The following is a 14,586-nucleotide window of genomic DNA, read 5'->3' on the forward strand; positions in this document are numbered from 1 at the left end:
TAGTTTTAAGTGGACCTAATTGGGAAAGATGTCAGATTTCCCTGCACCAATCTGGATTTTGCCTCGTTTGAATGATGGTCTTGATGACAGTTGGTGTGGCATTGGCTCATGTTGCTACACTACGCCACTGTCATTGACATTTTGTAGCAGCGCAGGGGAGGGGGTTCCATCTGGTTCTTGTGGGATGGTCGGTGATTTAGGGAAAATTTCAGCACGCTTGGTATTAAATTGGAAAACCAAGCCAAGGATTGGAATGGAGTCTAGAGGAATTATGATACATGATCTGTCATTTCATATGCCATGTCAGCATGGGGTATGATGTTCAACATAGATATGACAATCGTAGGCCTATTTTCACTGTGAGCTACTGGAATCTAAGGAGTGTGACTGGATTGTGACTATAAATAATAGTATTTTAAAGACCATGCCCCTGTTGAAGATTTATAAGAATCATAGCTGCCAGCTCCGGAGCTACCAGAGACTAAAAACTAGTTGATCAGTTGCCATATCAGCCTTAGTCCAGAGGTCGAGGAATGGGGAAAAACCTCTCATCAAAAGGCTATTTCATTTGGAATTTTATCCCATTCTCATGTATATAAAAATCAATCATACTGTCATAACACCAAACCCACAGACATCCAATCCCTCTCTGCAGTTCTCTTAGACCACAGATCTGTAAAAGACTCACTGAACAATTTCAAAAGTAGCCTTCTACCCGTTGATTTTCCAGAACACCGTGTATTTGAAGCAGGGCACCGAACTGCCCCAAAACAACCCAAATTAAATATACTGCCTGTTTAGTGGGTAATTGCCATATTCGTTCGATCACAAGATTATTGTGGATAGGATGGATGTCCGTTTGTAGCTGCCAAGCTTCCTGCTCTATTCTTCATGATCTTTCCATCCTGTGGTTGAGTAATGCCGAGGCCAGAAGGTCTGGATGTAGTTTAAGTTGTGGAGCATAGTTTAAACTGCCTGCTCAAAGTATGAACAGTAGTATAACAATACGGTAGCACGTTGTGACACAGATCAGTCCCTAATGTCTAAGAAAAACATACTGTAATGCGTGTGAACTTTGGGTTTCCTCTGTAAAGCAGGGTTGAAACTTATTTTGAACTAGCATTACAGCAGATGTGTGTCTGTCTCAGGCTCGTGAAGTATCTGACCAGTCTTTATAACTTGTATTTAAGCTATATCTGAACTATCTATATGTATGAGGATTCAAATGAACTCTATCACACTTCTATAGGAAAAGGGCCAGAGGAAAAGGCCACAGGAAACATCTGGAAAGTGTTATCAGTGGGGCCCCCAAGATAGAGATGTCTTTGTTGAAAAGAAGGCCAGTTGGCTTGTAGCCATTGGTCAATTATTGATCCCACCCAATTTATGAAGCATAGATATGCGTTCTCCACACAAAGAACTGGAGAGAGACCATTCAGAGAATCAGGGTGAGGTCCTCTCCGGGCTCTTCAGAGCTTGTAAATTGATGCTGAATTCTTTGATGTAAATAAACCTTTATAATCAAGAAACAGTGTCAGCGGATTCCTCTCCATACAGCATTACACCATCGATACTACATACACCACACTCGACAATCAGCTTCCTCTGTCAATGCACCTTATCACTGTGGCTATCATTAAAGTGATGGTTTGGAGTAATTTCACCCTAGGGTCCTTTGCACCATGACCTCGAGCCAAACACCCCCGCAGGGGCTAATGGACCCACGTTTGTATCTCGTAAATGACCCCACTAATAATGCCCGAAATGATACCAAACTTCTACACTAGTACATATAGGTTATGCACTCATAAAACGATGGATTGGAAAGTTTGTAAGTACACCAGAAGTTTATGAACACTTGCCTGCTCTCTTCTGCTCTCTGTTGCTGCTGCTGCTGCTACCTGCAGTTAGACGAGTGCTTAGGGCCGTCTACAAATGACTACACCGAAAAGAGATACAACAAAATATTTTTTTATTTAATGATTAAATAAGGTAATGTCTCCAAACATACCTCAATTATTACTTGTCTCCTGCTAGTTATACTACAGCACTTACTTAAAAAAAAAAAAGTTAAATTAAAAAATAATGTTGTAATTTGTAGATGTCCCTAAGCACTCGTCTTACAGCAGCAACAACAACAGCAGAGAGCAGAAGCCAGCAGGCAAGTGTTATTTACATAAACTTCTGGTGTACTTACAAACTTTCCAATTCATCGTTTTATGAGTGCATAACCTATATGTACTAGTGTAGACGTTTGGTATCATTTCGGGCATTATTAGTGGGGTCATTTACGAGATACAAACTTGGGTCCATTAGCCCCTGCGCTAAGCTATTCAGCTGATAATGCTACTCTACACTAACGCTCCCAATGTTAGACCCAGGTGAAAAAAGCTTCTGGGGGGTGTTTGGCTCGAGGTCATGGTGCAAAGGACCCTAGGGTGAAATTACTCCGAACCATCACTTTAAGTGAACTGCCGCTTCCCTCAGTCACAACCTTCCAACCTCGACTCCCAGCCAAACATACTGATACAAAACACTTGCATATTTGTTTGCGATTTATTTGACATGCATAAGGGAAAGTAATCTTGTTTTCGCAATAGTTGGTGCTGATTTAAATGTGCAAACCCAGAATAAATCCAGACTAAGCAAGTATGGCATTTAATATTTTATAACAATTATACACCTTTTCGTGAGAGGAGAGAATTCCTGCACGCTGTGCTTTTAGTTGCAATACACTTTATGCAGAAAAACAACGTATTGGTCAGACCTTCAGGTAAAACAGGAACAAAGAACATTCCAGACAGATAAAGTCAACACCTGCAGGTGAGGCCAATCTGGCCCCGTTCTCACCTGGGACCATGAGCTTTCAGGCAATCAGTCCCATGTGTTGACTATAGGTGCTTCTCATGTCGCTTAAATTGCCTCTTCGACTCCTCCACTTGCCTCCCTTCCTCATAGTCTTAGTCCCTCCCACGAGGAGGCACGGGAGAGACGCGAGGAAATCACAGGAGGAGAGAGGCAACCATAGACAGTATATAAGAATGGACCAACAGATCCCGTTGCTCTGGACGGAGACCAGTGAAGGCTATTAAGCACTTTTCCGGTGAGCGCTAGCGTTATTGCGCAGCCTCCAACTGAGAGAGACAACGTAAATGTGACGTGAGCAACGTGTCTGAAAGTTGTAAGTCTTCTGGTAGCTGTGCCAAGAGAAACCTCAATCATTCCCAATCTTACAGAGACGGAGAGCGTAGGTATATGTAAGGAGATAACATGGGCACAGGCTAATTGTTGCTAACTAAAATGCTAGTTAACATTAGTAATTAAACCTTAACAGCTAATGTAAGTCTAAACTGCCTGCAAGCTTCTCCTGTACTATACGGTAATTCCTCTACTGTGTGACACAATCGTTAGCCTATTTTTACAAAAACGTCTGCTACGGAGCCATAACATGAGGTACAAGGTAATGGAGCCTTTTATACATTGTCATGTTTCTTTAGAAATAAACAATGGACAAATAGAGTCTTTAAACGCTTCAGATGTTAAGTTATTCGCTGTCAAGTGATGTCAAAGTGAATGGCAGTCAGTGGAATGCTAACGGGAGGTGATCTCTTTGTAGCATCAAAATGGCGCCATAGGAGGTTCGAGTTCTGAAGCGAAGCTTACCCCCTTGGAGGCAACGAGCAAATGTGTTTTAAAGGGATGAGACGTCTTTTCCTCTGAAGCGTCACATAAATGTGTCAGCTGCACGGTTTCCGGGAAGGCTGCTCTCATATCCTCGCCTATAGCTCCTTGATGATCCTTCTTACGTTTACACGTGGCCGACTATTTTCATAAAAGGACATTTCAACCTCTCCGTTTAAAAAAATAACATCGTGCACAGTTGTCAGTTTTCAGAAAAATGTTCGTTTACACATACCCGTGTATATATATGCCGTCAATGGAGCATGCCAAACCTGTAGGTGGCAGTGTAACGAGAAGCTCAAGCCCACGTTAGCCAATCAGAATCGCAAAAATAGCAACAACAGCAACAAATCACTTCCTCTTTCTCTCTCTCGGCTGCCTAAACCTTTTGTCGTTTGTCTCAGTTTACATGCACACGTGCAAACGAAGATTTCAAAAATCTCCACTCTGGCCAGAGTTTTTAGAAAGACTCGGTTTCAGAGGCAAATTCTCCGTTTGCGTGTAAATGAAGGGTACAAACGAAGGGAAATGTCTACGTTTGTAAAAATAACCATGTACGTGTAAACAGGGTCTCAATGCTCGGTCCTCGGGGCAGAAATAAGAGCTTTGAGACAGCCTTCACCGAGGGGGGACAGGACAACTTCCGGTTCAGCCAAGGGCCGAGGAGCTATCAAATAAGCACCATGAGAAGCACCTTATATCTGTCTGGAATGTTCTTTGCTCCACTGTTTTAACTGATAAAGGTCTAAGGACCAAAACATATTTCTCAATCAAGTTTATTGCAAGTAAAAGGACAGTAAGTGGGAATGCTCTCTTCTCTTGCCTATTGACGTACACCTGTCTACAGGAAATTGAAGGTGTGCATGAGCCTTCACAGTCAACATTCAAGTTCTTGTACCATAAAAACAGATTATGAGCAACATTAAACCCGGAGGGGAGATGTGCGCTGTCTGACAACCGGTATATTCCCAAGGTCACTGCTACCGTTTTTGGAGTTTGTATCTACAGTCCACAATGAGGTCAACCTCTACAGTACCTTTTTAGCCTTTTATCTGTTAAAATATGCAGAGCTTTACAGAAATTAACATCTTAACCTATTGATTCACCAATGTCTTTTTGCAAAACCACATATAATACATGCCTTACTGCAGAGTTTCCTGGTATCATACAAACCATTACAAAAAGCCAGTGGGCCTGTCAGTGACATGGCAATAATATAAACTCCTCTGACCTGGTGACACTCAAGCAAAATGTATGCAGTGATTAATGGACCCAGCATTTTTCACCACAGTCTTCAATTGAAAATAAATGTGCTATGCATCCATCATGTATAGCTTTAAGGTTTACATTATTTAAAGAAATGCTGGTAATGTAAATTATGTGTAGCCAAGAAGACTTTAGGTTGGCATACAAAAGTTGCATTGTAAAAATGATTATGGATATGGGGCATGTGCCTGAATCATTCTAAATATCGCCTCAGATACTTGTGGTTGTGTGGAAGATAGTGCCTCTGAACCCAATTATGTCATGGGAATGTAATCTCACTTGTGAATCAATAAAAGATGACAAGAGGAGAGAAAGTGGGAGTAGAGAGTGCAGCTGTGAATTTACTCCTACCTGAGGCCAAGTATGCTGAATTAAATATGACCAGTGACTCCTTTTTGTTACTGCCTCTGCTTTCAGTTTGGGAGCTCTTGTCTGTCTCAAACTGTGACTGTTTTTACACATTACGAGTCTGTGATTGTCATTTATTGATTTTAATTTGAGACTTTGCAGTGCTGGGCAGTCCTTGCTTTTTAGTTTTTGCGGCTTGTCTTGAGTGCTGGCACCAAAAATGCTGCTTGTGTTTGTGTATAAAAGGACATATTTGGTGATGCAAACAAATGATCCATTTCATCCTTTCCAGCATATCAGTACCCTGTGTGTATATGGTCACATTTTGAGATTAAACATAAGCAATGGTAAATCTTTCATCTATGCTGTCATTCCCAGACACTCTTTCTTTCTTTTTTAGTTTTACTGGCCTGTCCGCTTCTGTGTAGCATACAGTATCATGGCTTCTTAGGGAGAGTCTTGGTGGTGCATTAACAATAAAGCAAGTTTTAAGTGGGGAAAGTTACTTTGGCGACTCTTTCTTTTGTTGCTTGTATTTAGAATAGAACAGATATATACCCAGCATTGGCAGAGAAAATAACCTTTTTTTCCTTACAATATGCCACTTATGCAACCCCTTAAGTTTGCCAGAAATACTTCCCCTTCATGTGATTAAATCCTTACAGACATTTTAGGTCATCAGCACAGCCTCTACATCACGTGTCAAACTCAAGGCCCGCGGGCCAAATCCGGCCTGTTGCAGATTTAGATCCAGCCCGTATATCAATTTGGGTTCACAATAAATTTTGGCCCGCCTAGTTGTGTGCCAAAGCAAAAACACAGGCAAGTGTTTTGTAAACTGCAATTACCTGACATTCAAAGCAGAATATGACTCAGAAATTCCCCCAGAAGCAGAGTTTTCATAATCAGGCTGTGAAACATTGTTTTGCCTGATTTGCTAAATTCTATGATGGCTAAGGAACTCTTTTGATGACTTTTGTAGGGCTTCATGTCAACAAAAATGAGGGGAAAAAAGCTATCAAAATGTTTTTAAAAAAAGTGACAAAAGCACGTCAATAAACTCTACATTTCTGGCCCTTGGTGTGATTCTCTTTTTCCAGTGTGGCCCTTAGTGAAAATGAGTTTGACACCCCTGCTCTACATTGAAAAGTGCTGTACAAAAACGCAGCACCATGACTCATGTTGATCCACTGTGGTTACATTGATTAAATCACGGGCAACCAACACCAGGCTGGTAAACTCTGACCATACAAACTTGTCTTTTTCTGTGTGACATCAAACTTGGCCGCTACTGTGCCAGTTTATGCAACCGTGGTGAGCATCTTAAAACCTTCACTCTCAGTTTTGGCAGCAGTGGAATTATTTGTGGAATTATATGTACTGTAATTGAATGCAACCTTTTAAATCCCTCAACTATAGAGCATCAAGCAAGCAGTCTTTATAACAAGGATTGTGGCCATGAAATCATTTTCACATTAAGTACCTGCAACAACTATTTTGTATGCGATAAGAATTATATACTCTATTGCGCTCATGCAACTCTCTTTATCCTTTTTCAGGCTTTGGAACATTATTAAACTGCCCTTATACTGTAGAATTACTTAAAGTGAACGGAGAACCAAATCACAGCCTTAGAAAGGGTTGTGTTACTTTCCCAGATGCCCGTGGCTTTGACTTTAGTATTATTTTAATATCAAAATGACAGATGAAATTTATTCTAACCATAACCCTGCTATTTTGATTCTCAACAGAGAGGACATCTCACATACTTCAGTGTGTGCAAATAGGTAATGGTTGGGCTAACTGCATTAAAACTATGTAAGGAAGGTGTTAATACAGCATTTGCAGTGAAACACGTTGCTATACCAAACAGAATTCAAAATCTGCAGTGAAATTATCTTTCTCTTTGAACTAGTTCATCTTTCATTTCCTTTTCAACACATGATTTATTGTCTTTCTTTTCTCCAATAGTTCTATTTAAGTTTAGGGTGGCTGGATCTTATCCCAGTATCTATTTTGGGGGAACGCAGGGAAGCACCTCGACAAGTCACATTCATCAGAGAGAATGAAAATTTATACCTATACCACTTATATCCAATACACCTACCTTGCATATGTTTTGAATGTGGGATGAAACCAGAGCACCTGGGTAAAACACAGGTAAACAAGGAGAGAGCAGACACACTCAGAAAGGGCTTCATTTTTTTATTTTAAACAATATTTGCTTTGCCTTGGGCAACTGCTGTGCCTTGGGCAATGCATAGTTTATGACATGTAGTGCTCAAGACTAGATTCTTAATTTTGACATAGACAGACCGACTCCTGCTTTTCATTACAACTCTAATTTTCATGTAGAGTAACCGTCTTCCAGTAAATAATCATTTCCACCAGTGACGCGAGCAGGGCCTTCCAAATTACCATTTAGATTGGACAACTCAATGCCAAGAGAAAGCCAATTACTCAATGAGGAAAAAGGACAGAGGAAGGCAGGAGAGTAAGTAGATATCCCAGCAGGTGAAGCCTTTTGCATCAGTCCTTAGAATCCTGTATCACACCAGCATCTTATCTTATTTCGAAGGCTGATACTTTAAAATCTGCAGCCAGAGTGAATTTTGTCTCTGCAGGACTGTTCACTCAGTGATCTGAGCCTTTGAAATTTGAAAGGAGACAGGTGCTGCCTTTAATAATTGAAACTGGCAAATTGGCTCACTCAAAGGTAAGCCTGAGCAATTGGGGAAATGACCCATTTTTCAGCCAAGTGGAATTATGTGCATTTCAAAAAATCCATTTTGAGGAGAACTTGTTTATTGGCAGGAACTATTAGGAATTTTACATCAATTTGTTTTCTATTGTTGCACAGAATTAGGGAGACTAACCTGAAGCCAAGAGATATGAATATCAATATTATTCTTAATCATCATTGTATTCAATTTCTAAAGACTGTAATCCGGAGTCTCAAGTCTGGCTTGGTTTAAAAGAAAGAGTTGTCACAACGTTATTGTATCCACAGCTGTCTGGACATCTGCCTGCTCAGCTGTTATCCTTAGTGCGTGCGTGCGTGTGTGCCTGCGTGCCTGCTTGCTCGTGCCGGCGAGGCGTGCGCGTGTGTGCGTGTGCGTCGGTGCGGTGAGGGGGGTCTGTCTGTCTGTATGTCGATGAAGGATAGTAAGAAATCTTATTGGTCTAACACATACTCTTGCACAGAATTCAAGCAAGGTCTCCACCACTATTAATCCATAGACATGTATCAACTGTGTCAAATGTTATTTTACGTTACAGAATGTCTGTGAAATGTTTTTTTTAGAGCTATTTGTTTAACCAACACGGATACACTTTTAAAAAATATTGGCATACCCCATTTTTTTGTAATAAATAAGGACATCACTACAATAAACCACAGCTGCAATTAACAATTATTTTCATTGTCAATTAACCAGGTGATTGTTTTCTAGCTAAATGGATGAATTGTTTGCTCTATAAAAATGTCAAGCAGTCAAACAATAATAGACTAAGAATATCAAAATTCTTGCAGATTAGTTTTTTACCAACAAATTGTTTTGTCTCTATAAAAATGTCCCATTGAGAAAGCTGTGTGTCTGTAAATCTGTGTTTAAAACTATCTTTTCATCCTCTCCTTTAGCACAGTTATTTAATCTGGCCAACAACACTTCCAAAAATCCTTCATTTCACACAGAAACCATATTTGATAGCAATCCAAGATGCAGCAAAATGATACATATCTTTTAAAAATCAAGGTCCTATCTACTAAGTTTGATAGGACATGATTTGACATGGATAATCTGAGTTTCTCAGTGTCTTTTAATTGGAATAACAGAAATAGAGAGGGAAGAGAAAAACAGACACTGTGGCACCATTACATTCTGTAGCCAATCCAGTGTTAGAATGGTTTAAATGCAAGACAGGGGCTCCTGCCTGATGGATGCAGAAGACATTCTGTTCATTATGTCATGAGGTTTAGTTTTGCATAAAAATGTGACAAACACTGCTCACATCCAGACCCATTACTGTCCCACTTATTCACGAAACATGAGGCTTTTTGCGACAGTCATTGTAGATAAAAGAAACCAATATATATATTATATTTGATGGACTGCAAAAATGGTTGCAGAAATGGACATTTTTAAACAGAGGTCCCCTACCGTCTGGGAATAAATGATAAGCCTGCAACAATTCTACCTTACCAGGGCACTGCACGGTGCAGGGTGGCAGATGGCTTTGGCTGGCTTTGATGGCAACACAGTTGAATGAAGGCAAATGTGGTGTGAGATAGACCTCGCTGCTGGCAAATGGGTTTGTTCTTGTCTGTTAAAATGACCCAGATATTGCCAAGGGGAACCCACATGTTCACATATCCATAATTAATACTAGTGAAACAATTAACTACACACGCACACACACTGAGTGGACCAATGTTGAGCGTAGAAGACTCCCTCTAAGCTAGTAATTTTAACTAAATTCATGTTGTTTAATTGGTAAAAATACAAACTGCTTTTTAGTGTCTGTTTGCATTAAATATGGTTGAAGACAATGACAAACTTTACACAAGCTAGTGTAATTCACAGTAAATCCTCAAAATTCAGTTATGAAAACACCAAGCAGTATTGACTTATATAAGCCAGCATAGTTATTCAGTTTGGGTTTCTTTCATTGTGTATAGCCGTTGGCTCTGAATACCTGCCACGGCTGACTGCTGCAAATCAAAAAGGAAACAATCTTGTAGTTCTTGCATGCAGTCACAGAGAGGGATAGAGGAATAACATATGTCTGCTCCTCTGTCAAGGCCATGGACATACCCTTTCCCCTACAATAGAAACACATGACTGGAGGTTATCATAAAGATATTATCACACACCACAGACAGACTCGTCTTGGTTACTGACTGACACTAATCTCCAACGTCCAATGTCCTCAGCGGTCAGAGTTCATGCTGGTTGCCTTGAGATGTTGAAACATGTTTGATTAGTGGTTGACATTTAAAGCCTTTAATCCAGCAAATAAACAGTTTGTATTGCTCTCAAATGTTTTCTTGTTGGTGTCAATTTGTTTTATTCTAATCTATACAATCAATATTCTGTGTAATATGTGAGTAATTACACTCTTTACTTGCTTGTTTATCTGTGTTGTTTTGCACAGTTTGTGTTTAGTGACCACAGATTAACTGGCAAGCAGATGGACCTCAAACCAAAAAAGAGAGTGATGCTCCATTAGTAACATTTGTGTCCACTGGTGTTAATGCAGAACAAAAGTCTCATCACATCAGTTCAACACACCGAGCACAAGTCATCGTCACGGTCGATCTGAACTCTACATGCAGACGTCTGTCTCTCAAAGGTCCTGCAATCAAATCGGACTCTAGATTAAGCTTTTTGTGTGTGTGTGTGTGTGTGTGTGTGTGTGTGTGTTTGTCTGAGAGAGAGGTTTCTGAATCTGAATACAGGCTCATTGTTTTGCCTTGTGATATGGATGGATGACTTCTGCTGTCTGTCCCTCTTGCTTATCTTTGCCATTATATTCATATCATTAAGATACTTCTTCTAAGCAGTGTTGGACAGTAACGCATTACTTAGTAATATATTATGGTAATGGTACTGATCCAAGTAACACTGCGTTACCCGTGATTTGCAGGACAGTGCAGGTCACGTCACATCAACTACTAGCCAAAAAGCTAAACGAAGGATGACGGAAAAGAGTAACATATTACACTTCCTGAGTAACTTGCCCAACACTGCTTCTAAAACAGATTAATATAACTTGATCAGGTGGCAATAGTCTGCGTATTTATTTAGTTCATTTTAGTTTAGTTTGGTTTGGTTTGCCTCTCACCTGCTGGCTGAAGCTTAATGTGAGAATGTGGCAATGCCAGATCTCTATATGTGCCCGTGCCACATCTTAGTGATAATAGGACCATTGTACACGAGTTACCAATGGCTATGAGAGGCAACATTAACATCTCAGTCACTCAGGCATTCATTAAAGCCAAAGAATAATGACAATAAAATCACTGGAGGGAAAGCAAGAAACAAATCATCACTGTCAGGCAGATGGTAAAGGGATGATTAAAGTCAATACAATCCATGTTAAGTCAAAGATGATGCTCATCTTCAGAGTGTAGCTCAGCTGTGCTGCCACTCGTAGCCATAATTAAATTGTAAATTAGTAAGTTTGGGTATAGTCCTTCAGGGCTGTGATACACAGTATGAAGTTTGGATATAGTTACTTCAGGACTGTGATACATAGTATGGAGTTTGGATATAGTTACTTCAGGACTGTGATACATAGTATGAAGGTGTGGCAAGCAACAAACTAGCTGGGAGATCTCTGGTGCATTAATATTTTGAGTGTTGGCGAGGTATGTAAAAAAAAATCTTTAAAAGGTTCAGTGGTGGAACGTCTAAACTCAACACCCTCAAAAAAAGGAAATCAAAATCTAGTTCTGATAATTATTAGTAGTTATATATTTAGAATAAACTCAAAATTGGTAGGAAAATAAATAACAAAATTCATAAACATTTACTAAAGCTGTATTTCATGTCTAAAAAAATGACTAAACAAACCTAAGGAAATAATCGAAAGACTGAATGACATAACTAGACACAAAGGATAATAACCATAGTGCACAGCGACAACACTCAGTCCTCCTAGTTTGTGTTACATAATATGTTCATTTATTATTATTAGTTACAATTTTGTTTGAAGAATAATTCAACGCAGCACCTTTTTTCCGACAAATTCAGATTTCCCTCGAACAAATTAAATTCTCTCTCTTCCCCATCAGCACCTTCCATTAACATACAGTATGTGTGCATATCAGCTCCTGCTTTCAGAACTTACCCTTGCAAATTGCCTGAACCATAATAAATCCAGCAGAATGTGCCATCAACCACACTTACATCTTCCATTTTTCTTCTTTTTACGATCCTTGAATGCATATGGATTGAAAAGAGTTGTGCACTACACTAAATGCATGGAAAATGCGCCTCAGATGACAAACTGCTTCCAAGTCGCTACCCCTCTTTGATTAATAATCAACGTGTCTTTAGGCACAAATAATACATTTGTAATATTAACTGATGTAAGGTGCGAAACACTATACTTAAGTAAATTAAATTGAACACCTAAACACTTTTTACAACTGCAGATAATCTGAGATCCAAATGACCTCTTTTATTTGTACCATCCTGCAACAAAAATTGTAAAAGGACTCTCATGAGAAACTGTGACAGGAGCTGTGTTTTAGTATTTGCACCTAGCAACCACGCAGTTATTTCAGTGTTAAACCCATTTGCCCAAAGCTGCTCCTTTTTCAATATTTATACTTCTGGAGGGATTTGTGGTTATAAAGACAGCAGCTCTACAATACCAATAAGTTTTGAAAGGAGGCAGGGAAAGGTTTCAATATGTTTTGCCCATGGGTCCTTTCCAGGGACATTATGTGATGTACAACTCCCAGAACATTGTGTGGCTATGATAAGAATGTGTTGTCATCATTGGATTTTGTATTTCCAGACTGTAGCTGCTAGCTTAATTTGTCTGTCTGTCAGTCGGTCGGTCTGTCTGTCACTATCCATTTCCCTTGACAGATGATGAATGGGGCCCTGCCTACAGCCAGGAGGGAGAGAGAGTGTGTCAGGTAGATAGACTAAGTGCAGCAGTCAGTGAATATGTCAGGTTAAAATGCTGGGACATTGCTCCCCTGTAATCCCTTTGGCTCGGTAGATTAGGACAGACATGATGTAGTGCCAACAGCCTAATTTGTATTCTGGTCATCTCCTTTTTTTCTGCAAGAAACTACTTTTGGCCATATTTAGTCCTCCTTTGGTTTCAAAAGAATCAAGCCAAATAAGGGCTTCACGATTCGATAACATTTTCGATTTAAAAATTTATTTTTTCAGCAGTGATAACAATGCCACAATAAGTGCCTCTAGATGGCAAAAGGGTACTTTATAAGAACAGTTTGAGTTTTTTCAAAATATAAAAGTACACTTGAATGCACCATGAGTTTATCGAGGTGCACCTGAATGCATCATGAAATCTTGTTGGAGCCCACAGCTTTAGGGCAAAATGTTGCCACACCAGTAACTTCAGGGAAGTGGGAGGATTTTCCAGTTCTGTTATTTCTCCTGCAGTGGCTGTGGTGTCTGGAAAAGTGCAGCAACGTTTTGCTGTGTCTTTAGCTGCATGCTACCAGCCAGTAAGCTACGCTGTGTCATCTGTGTGTGTTGTTTTTTTCTTCAGACGTGCACAATTAAGCAGTGGTGGAGAGAAAAATACTGGGGGAAATGACAATCCTGCTTCTATTTTTGATAATCGAAAAGTCATTTTGATTGTTTTTCAATTTAAAATCGAAATTGTGACACCCCTAGTTGTCATGAAAGGAAGAAAGTCACAAAGCCACTCCCATTTTCACTGAAGATGATTAAAGTAGAAGATATTGTTCATGTGAGCTGCAGTAAAATTAGAAGAATAAGAATCTACAGCCATGCTGGCAGCTCTGTGAGCGGTGCTTTGAGCTAAATAGTCACATCAGTGACAATGTGAACATGCTGATGTTCAGCTGGTATTAGGCTAATACCTCCTATTTATTTTACATTAACACAATCGTAGTAGTTAGTTTAGCTTGTTAGCTTATATGCTACTTAGCCTTAAAGTGATGGCTCGGAGTAATTTCACCCTAGGGTCCTTTGCACCATGACCTCGAGCCAAACACCCCCCCAGAAGCTTTTTTCACCTGGGTCGAACATTGGGAGAGTTAGCGTGGCGTAGCGTTATCAGCTGAATAGCTTAGCGCAGAGGCTAATGGATCCGAAGTGTCTCTTAACATTACCCCACTAATAATGCCCGAAATGATACCAAACGTCTACAGTAGTATATATGGGTTATGCACTCATAAAACGATGGATTGTAAAGTTTGTAAGTACACCAGAAGTTTATGTAAATAACACTTGCCTGCTGGCTTCTGCTCTCTGCTGTTGTTGTTGCTGCTGTAAGACGAGTGCTTAGGGCTGTCTACAAATTACAACACCGAAAAGAGATGCAAAAAAAATATTTATTAATTTAACTTATTTTTTAAAGTAAGTGCTGTAGTATAACTAGCAGGAGATAAGTTATAATTGAGGTAAGTTTGGAGACATTACCTTATTTAATCATTAAATTAATAAATATTTTTGTTGCATCTCTTTTCGCTGTTGTAATTTGTAGACGGCCCTAAGCACTCTTACTGCCCGGTAGTAACAGCAGCAGCAGCAGAGAGCAGAAGCCAGCAGGCAAGTG

Source organism: Perca fluviatilis, chromosome 19 (genome assembly GCF_010015445.1).
Source record: "Perca fluviatilis chromosome 19, GENO_Pfluv_1.0, whole genome shotgun sequence".
In the NCBI taxonomy this organism is placed as follows: domain Eukaryota; kingdom Metazoa; phylum Chordata; class Actinopteri; order Perciformes; family Percidae; genus Perca; species Perca fluviatilis.